This window comes from Rhinolophus hipposideros, assembly GCF_964194185.1.
Source record: "Rhinolophus hipposideros genome assembly, chromosome: 7".
Classification (NCBI taxonomy): domain Eukaryota; kingdom Metazoa; phylum Chordata; class Mammalia; order Chiroptera; family Rhinolophidae; genus Rhinolophus; species Rhinolophus hipposideros.
Window position 1 is genome coordinate 6790841 of NC_138053.1, and position 9654 is coordinate 6800494.

The following is a 9654-nucleotide window of genomic DNA, read 5'->3' on the forward strand; positions in this document are numbered from 1 at the left end:
TCTCAACACCAAGGTCACCGCTTCAATCCCCACATGGGTCAGTAAACTGCACCCCCTACAGCTAGGATTGTGAACAATGTCTCTCTCTCTCTCTCTCTCTCTCTCTCTCTCTCTCTCTCTCTCTCTCTCTCTCTCTCTCTCGCTGGGCTGCCACGAACAGCCAGAGGTTGGCGTGAGCTGCTGCGGCCTGCCCCGGGACAAAGGGGGGTAAATGAAAAAGAGAAAATTTTAAAAGGAGACAGAGTAAAAAATTCAACATACGAGGGAACAATAAGAATAATGGCTAAAACCTAATCAGAAATTCTCAAAGCCAGAAGACAATAGAAAGACATGTGTAAAGGCTGAAAATATAATCTGTCAGCCTAGAATTCTATACCCAGTGAAAATGACCTTCAAAAGTGAAAGTAAAATACTTTTTCAACAAACAAAAGTAGAGAAAAATTGTCTCTAGCAGACATGCACTGTAAAATTATAATAGGATATTTGTCATTCAGCAGGGAAATGATACCAGATGGAAATTCATAGCTAAAGGAAGAAATGAAGAACACCACAAATTGTAACTAAGTAGGTGAAAATAAAGACTGTTTTTTCTTAATTTACTTAAGAAAATTGGTAGTTTAAAGCAAAGAATACTAACAACACATTGTGAGGTTTATAGCATTTCTAAAAATAAAACATTACAATAATAGCACAAAGGATGGAGAAAGGTAAATAAAATTACATTTTTGTGACTTTCTTATATTATGTGTGAAGTGGTAAACATTAATGCAAGGTAAACTGAGTTAAGGGTTAGTTTTGTAATATCTAGAGCAATCAATAAAACTTACAAAGAGGTATAACTATTAATAAAAAGCCAAAGATGGAGATAAAATAAAATTCTCAGAAACAAAGAACTCAATCCAAAAGAAGGCAGAAAAAGTAAACACAGGAACAAGAAGATAGGCGATTAGAAAATAAAAGCAATAATTGCAACATTAATAATTTATTAAATGTAAGTGGACAAAACATTATTAAAGATAGAGTGAGAATGAACAACAAAACAGGACTAAATCATATGCTGTTTTCAAGAGATGGAATTTAAATATAAAGACACAGATAAGTTGAAAAGGATGACAAAGATATACCATGCAACCACTAGCCATAAGAAAGGTGGAATGGTTACATTATTATCAAAGATAAAGATGAACATTTCATGATGATAAAAGGGTCAGTTCATCAAGAACACAGCAATCCGAAATGTGTACGCACTTAATAACATAGCTTCAAACTATAAGAAACAGGAAGAGGATAGTTTTTCCAACAAATGGTGTTACCTAAACTTATTGTGTTAATAATTTCACAATGTATACATATATCAAATCATTACGTTGTGCACCTAAAGCTAATACAACGTTATATGTCAGTTATATCTCAATTAAACAATAACAACAATAATAACAACAACAGGGCAGCCTGGTGGCTCAGGTGGTTGGAGCGCCGTGCTCCTAACACCGAGGTCGCCAGTTTGATTCCCACACGGGCCAGTGAGCTGCACTCTCTACAGCTAAGATTGTGAACAATGGCTCAACCTCAAGCTGGGCTGCCAGTGAGAGCTGCCAAGACCAGCCAACCAATGGCCAGCGACCAGCTGCCTCAGCTGGGTGGAGCTCAAGGCTCAAAATACCACCATGGGTCAGGAAGCTACGTCCTCCACACTAGACTGAGAACAACAGCTTGAATCAGAGTGTGGGGTGGGGGTGGGGGTGGGGGAGAAGAAGACAACAATAATAAAAAGAAATAGTGCTGCAACAGGTAGTTATACAAACGCCAAAAAATGAACCTGGTCACTAAACTCACATCCTAATAAAAAGCTAAGTCAAAATGTCACAGGATCACAGGCCTAAACCTAAAAGCTCAAACTATGTGTGCTAGAAGAAAACAGAAAAAACCTTTTTGACCCTTAGGCTAAGCAAATATTTCTTAATACACAAAAAGCACAAACTGTAAAAGAAGAAAACTAATAAATTGGACTTCATTAAAATTAACAACTTTTGGTCTTCAAAAGATATAGCTCAGAAAATGAAAAGTAAGTCACAAACTGGGGAAAAAAATATTTGTACAACACATCTGATATAGGACTTGTACCCAAAATATATGAAGGATTCTTACAACTCAGTAATATGAAGAGCAAACCTAATAAGAAATAGCAAATGTCTTAATGGATACTTTACCAAATAAAATATATGAGAGGAAAATAAGCAAATGAGAAGTTGCTCAAAATAATTGGTCACTAGAGAAATGCATATTAAGTTCACAATGAAATGCCAATGGCTAAAATTAAAGACTGATGACACCTACTGCTGTTGAGGATGCAGAAAACTAGAATTCTCAGACATTGCTGGTGGAAATGAACAATGGTACAACCATTTTGGCAGTTTCTTATAAAGTTAAGCAAACACTTACCAGATGGCCCAGCAATTCCCCTCCTGGGTATTTATTCAATAGAAATGAAAACATATGTTCTTTCAATGATTTGTGTATGAATGTGTAATAGTCAAAACCCAGGAACAACTAAAATGTTCATTAACAGAAGAATGTGTAAACAAATTGTAGTGTAGTATATTCATACAATGGAATACAAATGAGCAATAAAAATAATAAAATACAACCATACTCAACAACATGGACACACCTGGAAAGAATTAGGTTGAACAAAAGAAGCCAGACATAAAAGAGAACATGCTGTATGAGTCCATTTATTTGAAGTTTAAGAACTGGAAAATGTGTTGGAGCATGATAGAAATCATAACAATGGTTGCCTGTGAGGTGGTGGTGGTGGGAATTTATGGTAAGAGCACCAAGGGAACTTTATGGGGATTTAGAAATGTTCTATATCTTAATTGGTGTGGTCACGTAGGTGTATACACACCCACAGTTCTTCAAATTGTGCACTCGAGTTATGCACTTTACTGTGTGTAAATTTTATCTAAAAATTGTCTTGGTGGTTCCCTTTCTATATTTTCTGGGTTTTTGTTTGTTTGTTTGTTTTAAAAGATTTTATTGGGGAAGGGAAACAGGAATTTATTGGGGAACAGTGTGTACTTCTGGGACTTTTCCAAGTCAACTTGTCCTTTCAATCTTAGTTGTGGAGGGCGTAGCTCAGCTCCAGGTCCAGTTGCTGCCGATAGTTGCAGGGGGTGCACGCAGCCCACCATCCCTTGTGGGAGTCAAACTGGCAACCTTGTGGTTGAGAGCACGCGCTCCAACCAACTGAGCCATCTGACACTGGCCTATGTGGGAATCGAACCGGCAGCCCTCAGCGTTAGGAGCGTAGAGCTCCACCGCCTGAGCCACCAGGCGTGCCCCATGTTTTCTGTTTTAGGCTCGTTAGGTAACTCTGTTTTTTTCAGTTCCAACTAATGGAATTCTAGGGAGTAGGCTTGAAAATGTTAATAAAAGGCTTAGAAAGAAAAGTATAAAATATATGCCCTTGTCCTACAGCTGCGGAAATGTGGACATCACTGAGTATCAGAAAGCTATTTCTGACAAAGCAGTAACTGGAGAAAGTTCACAAAAGTATCAGTTGTGTACCCTGTCTGATGTGAGAGTGCAAATGTGTAATCCTCTTCTAGACACAAGTGAGTCTTCTAAGACACCCAGACTTCAGCGTTTTTACTATATTCTGTGAACTGAAACCAATAATCCCAAAAAGTCTGCACTCTGGTTATCTAATAATTTGTTGCCCTTGTAATGATGTTTAATCTGATGTATATACTTTCTGAAAGATATACATCATTGAGGTTCATTTGTTAAGCCAGGAAAGGATTTTGGGCACTTTTTTCCTTTCTTTACTGCAAAAATTTAATAAAACTCCAAATCTATTGGATTTCTTGTTCAACCAGAGGGTTGTGGAGTCTGAGTCTCATTTAAATTTATAGGGCTAAGAAGTGGAAGCAGAAAGAGGTTGATGGACTGGTTTGATGGAGTGGGCAAGAAGTTAACATAGAGAGTAAATGTTGAATGATTTAATTATTGAATAAATAATTTAGGTGCTTATTCTGAGAGTAAGGTGACAGCTGGGAGTCCTCGATATTGTAAGTCAATTATGAATTCTTTTATTCATTAATTTACCCAGTACTACATCAATCAGGGACCAGTCGGGATAGCAGAAACGAAAATTTATAATTTACTAGGACCTAGGAGCTCTAAGTTGTATCTCCATGCAGTTGGTGTTCAGAACCCTGAGGGTGCCCTTGGGTAGTGCCCAGACGACTGAGGAAAGGGGCGGGGCTGTGACTTGTGCGCAGAGAACTGTGGGCAGCCTGAGATATGTATGCTGCAAGCAGTTTCAGTTAGAAGTCAAATGTCTGCTGCTGCTTGAGAAATACAGACAATCCCTGGAAAAGTTAAAGGAAGTCCTTTCTCCCCTTCGGCCATCTTCTGAGGTCCCCTTATTGTTTCCTGTTGTCAGAAGTTAGAAGGCAGCTGGCAAGAGAAATAGAACTTCATAGGTGGGACTATGAGATTTATTTGGTTATGTCTTTGACCTTGAACTAAGTACTGAGCACCTTGCCAATGTAGATGGGATTCTGGTATTCCCTGGCATAAAGAGACATCTTAGATAATCGAATTACCACTCATGGTTGCTTGAAATGAGGTGCCTATTGAACCCAAAGCCATGTGAAAACAAGTGGCTAAGGAAAACTCTAAGAATGGTGAGGTGGGCTGGCTATTTCCGACTGCACTGCAGAGTTTCAGAAAGAAAAGGATAAACTCTCGGCTCAAGTCACGGTCAAAGAACCAGAGAGGTTTTATGGTGGCGGTATCAGCTATCTATTGCTGTGTAACAACTTACACTAGAATTTAGTGACTTCAAATAACAACAAACCGTATCTCTCAGTTTCTGAGGGTCTGGAATCCACGAGTGGCTTATCTGGGTAGTTCTGGCTCCCGGGCTGCAGTCAGTTGAAGCCCGGAGGAGCCTTCACATGGCTGTAAAGTTGGTGCTTATATGATGTCTCTTTTTACTGTCAGTTCTAGCAGCTTTTGCTTCACATATTTCAAAACAATATTTTTGGATGGATACACATTTCGGATAGTTATGTCTCCTTGGCTAGTGACTTTTTTTAATCATTATGAAATTCCCTCTTTATCCCTAATAATTTTCCCAGCTCTGAAGTCTACTCTGTTTGATACTAACCTAATCTAATCTAAATGTAGCCAGTCTAGCTTTCTTTAAAAAATAGTGTTCGTGTGGTAGATGATGCCTCATCCTTTTACTTTTAACCTATCTATACTCATATCGTTATATTTCAAGTAGGTTTCTTGTAAACAGCATACATAGTTTTTTCTTTAAATCCAATCTGACAATCTCTCTTTTTGGTAGGAACACTTTATATTTTACAGAATTCTTTGTCTGTTACACTGTTTGCAAATGTTCATCTTGGCTTGTCATCTGCTTTGATTAGATTTTTTAAATTATTATTTAAAAAATTACATAAGGGGTGGCTGGTTAGCTCAGTTGATTAGAGCATGGTGCTAATAACACCAAGGTTGCTAGTTCGATCCCCACATGGGCCACTGTGAGCTGCGTCCTTCTTAAAAATAAATAAATTAAATAAATAAATAAATAAATAAATAAATAACATGGCATAAAATTGACTTTTTCTGCTTCCAGTTTTGTGTTTTAGCACATTTATAGATTCATTAAACCACCACCACAATTAGGATACAGGCTAGTTCTATCACCCTCAAAAAACTCATGCAACCCCATAGTAGTCAAATCCTTCTCCACCCCTAATTCCTGGGCACCATTGATCTTGCCTTTTCTAAAATGTCACAAAATGGGAATCATACTGTCTGTAACATTTTGAGACTGACTTCTTTTACTGATGATCGTACTTTTGAGACTTATCCATGTTGTTGCAGTATCATTGGTTCCTTTTTATTAAGTAGATTCTGCTGTATGGATTTACAGCAGTTCATTCATTCACTTGTTGAGGGACACTTGGGGTGTTTCCAAATTTTGGCAATTAAGTAGAGCTTTTAGGAACATCCATGTGCTCACAGGGTTAAAAAAATTGTGTGTGTGTGTGTGTGTGTGTGTGAATGTATGAAATTTAATTTCTCTAGGGTAAATACCTAGGCGTGAGATTGCAGGGTTATGTGGTAAATTATATGCTAAGTGTGTTTAACTTTGTAGGAGTACAGTATCACTTGGCATTCCTGCTACCAACGTACGAGAGCTCCAGTTGCTTCACATACTCACTGACACTTCGTATAGCGGGTTTTAAAAATATTAGCTATTCTAATAGGTGTGAGTTGAATCTCATAATGGTTTTAATTTGCATGTCCCTAATTACTAACGATGTGACGCACCTTTTTATGTGCTTATTTGGCATCTGTATATATTTCTAGGTGAAGTGGTAGTTAAAATCTTTTGCCTAATTTTTTTAAAAATTGGGGTGTTTTCTTGTTTTTGAGTTTTGACAGTTATGTTCTGTATAAAGCCCTTTGTTGGGCGTATGATTTGTAAATTCTCTCTTCCAGTCTGTATCTGATTTTGGTATCAGTAATTCTGATCTCATAAAATGAGTTAAGAAGTGTTGCGGGCCGGCCCGGTGGCTCAGGCAGTTGGAGCTCCGTGCTCCTAACTCCGAAGGCTGCCTATTCGATTCCCACATGGGCCAATGGGCTCTCAACCACAAGGTTGCCAGTTCAACACCTCGAGTCCCGCAAGGGATGGTGGGCAGTGCCCTCTGCAACTAAGATTGAACATGGCACCTTGAGCTGAGCTGCCACTGAGCTCCCGGGTGGCTCAGTTGGTTGGAGCGGGTCCTCTCAACTCCCGCAAGGGATGGTGGGCTGCGCCCCCTGCAACTAGCAACGGCAACTGGACCTGGAGCTGAGCTGTGCCCTCCACAACTAAGACCGAAGGAACAACAACTTGAAGCTGAACAGCACCCTCCACAACTAAGATTGGCTTGGAAAAAAGTCCTGGAAGTACAACACTATTCTCCAATAAAATCCTGTTCCCCTTTCCCCTCCCACTCCCCCAAAAAGTGTTCTCTTCTCCTCTCTGGAAAAGGTTGTGTAGAATTGATGTTTTTTCCTTTTTGAATTTGCCAGTGATACCATCTGGGCCTGAAGTTTTCTTTTTCTGAGGATTTTAAACTACAAATTAAATTTGTTTAGTAAATAATTAGCCACATTTTCTATTTATTCCTTGGTGAGTTTTGGTTGTGTCTTTTAAGCAATCCACTTCATCAAAATTAAAACAAATTGGTGCAAAAAAGGACACAAAGAAGTGAGAAGACAATCCACAGGATGGGAAAAATATTTGCAAATCATATATATAAGGGACTTCTTTCCAGAATATTTAAAGGACTCTTGCAACTCAATAAGATAAATAAACCAATTAAAAAGTGGGCAAAGGACTTGACTAGACAGTTCTCCAAAGGAAATACACAAATGGCCAATAAGCACATGAAAAGATGCTCAACATCATAGTAACTAGGGAAATGCAAATCAAAACCACAATGAGGTACCACTACACATCCACAAGGCTGGCTATAATAAAAATAACAGACAACAATAAGTGCTGTGAGAAATTGAAACCCTCATACATTGCTGTTCGGAATGTAAGATGGTGCAGCTGCTGTGGAAAACGATTTGGAAGTTCCTCAAACTGTTAAGCATAGAGTTACTACTCTCAGGAATATAACCAAGTGAAATGAAAACACATTCACACAAAAACTTGTACACCATTGTTCATAATACAGCATTATTCACAGTAGCCAAAAAGTGGAAACATATCACATGTCCTTCAACACGTCTATGAATGATAAATAGAGCTACATCCATACAGTGGAATATTTTTCTACATAAAAAAGAATGAAATACGGATGACATGCTGTGACGTGGATGAACCTTAAAACTATGTTCAGTGAAAGATGCCAATCACAGAAGACTACACGTTGTATGGGAAAAACGTATCCAAGTCTATAGAAAGTAGCTTAGTGGTTGCCTAAGGCTGAGGGAGGGCGAAATGGGCACTGGGTTTCCTTTCTAGGGTCATGAAAATGTTCTAAAATTAAATGGTGATGGTTGCACAACTCTGATGACATTAGAAACTATTAAAATTTACATTTTAATTGGTGACTTGTACGTGAATTATCTCGTGTTACAAAATCAATTGATGGCATAATCAATAGTAGCAACGAGGACTACATATAGCAGCAGCTCTGCTTTTCTTTGCTTGTTGTCTAATTTTTCCTTTCCTCTAGTTCCCTTATTTCGTATAAAAGTATTGATGATGATGATGAACTTTACTATGTAAGTCTTTCAGTTACTGAATATTCAAGGAGAATTTTGACTGGAACCAACAGTGATGGGTATGATGACTATAGAACTTTGCTGTCCATCCCTTTTAGGGAGAGAATGATGCCATCTGTGTACAAAGGACACTTGCAACAGCTTTAGGTGGAAGCATGAAGTTGTTGGAGTTGTATGGAAATTGAATATGGTAGAAAGGTGTGTGTGGCTGATGGGCAGCCAGTGACCTGTGTTGGTTACTTACGGTATCTCAGCACCAAGCCCACTCCACTTTCTGTTCTGCGATGCTGTTGCTGGACTGCTGAAAACTACACTTCCCAGCTTCCTCCAGCTGGTTCCGTTAAGGTCAGCCGGCTAGTAGGGGCCAGCAGAGGGAGATTGCAAAGTGGAAGAAGAGAAGGGACTGTCTTCTGCCCTCCAGCACTAGCCAGCAGCAGCAGACACTTAAAACCAGCACAGACCATTTTTGCACCTACGTTCTTAGAAGTTCCAGCACTAGCCGCTTAGAATCCAACCCTCCCCCACACACATCAAAAACCCAAGAGCTGGTCCCATGGGGCTCGCCACTCCAGGTACCTGGCCAGCTTCCCAGATGACCCCCAGTGTACCCTCCTGGTCTGGTATTCATGGCCTTGCATGGTCCCCGCCCACACTGCATCAGATTTGGTCCACGTGACCGATGGAATATGGTGAAAGTGAAGCTGTGTGACTTCTGAGACAAGGTGATAAAAGGCAGTGGAGTTTCTGCTTTGTTCTTGGGATGGTCAACTAACGGCTGTGAAGACACACAACGAGCCCAGTGGAGAGGACCCTGACGCCTCGTCAGCAGCCGGCGTCAACCGGCAGCCATATGTGCGCCACATCAGAGGTCCTTAGAAGTGGACCCTCTGGCCCCAGCCACCCCTTACAGGACTGGAGCCGCAGGCAGTATCTGGCCATAAGCTCAGGAGAGGCCCCAGACCAGAACCACCCACCCAAGCTGCTCCCAAACTCCTGAGTGACACTGTTACTGTAAGCCACCGGGCTTAAGGGGAGATTTGTGATGCGACATCAGGTCACTAACGTCACCACTTCTCTCCTTAAATGCCCAACCAAGGGGCGGCAGCTGCTTCCTGCAGGTCTTTGTCTCTGGGTTACCTCGGTGTTCAGTGTCAACAGCTGTGCGCACAATTCATTGGATTAAATGCCCTTTGTATGGAAGACTAGGTTGGTGCAAAAGTAATTGTGATTTTTGCAACTATTTTTAGTCTTTGAAACCGTAATTACTTTTGCAACAACCTAATAACTAGTGTGGTTTCTGTTTTCCTGATTGGACCATGGATGTTTTAGGAAGAAACATGA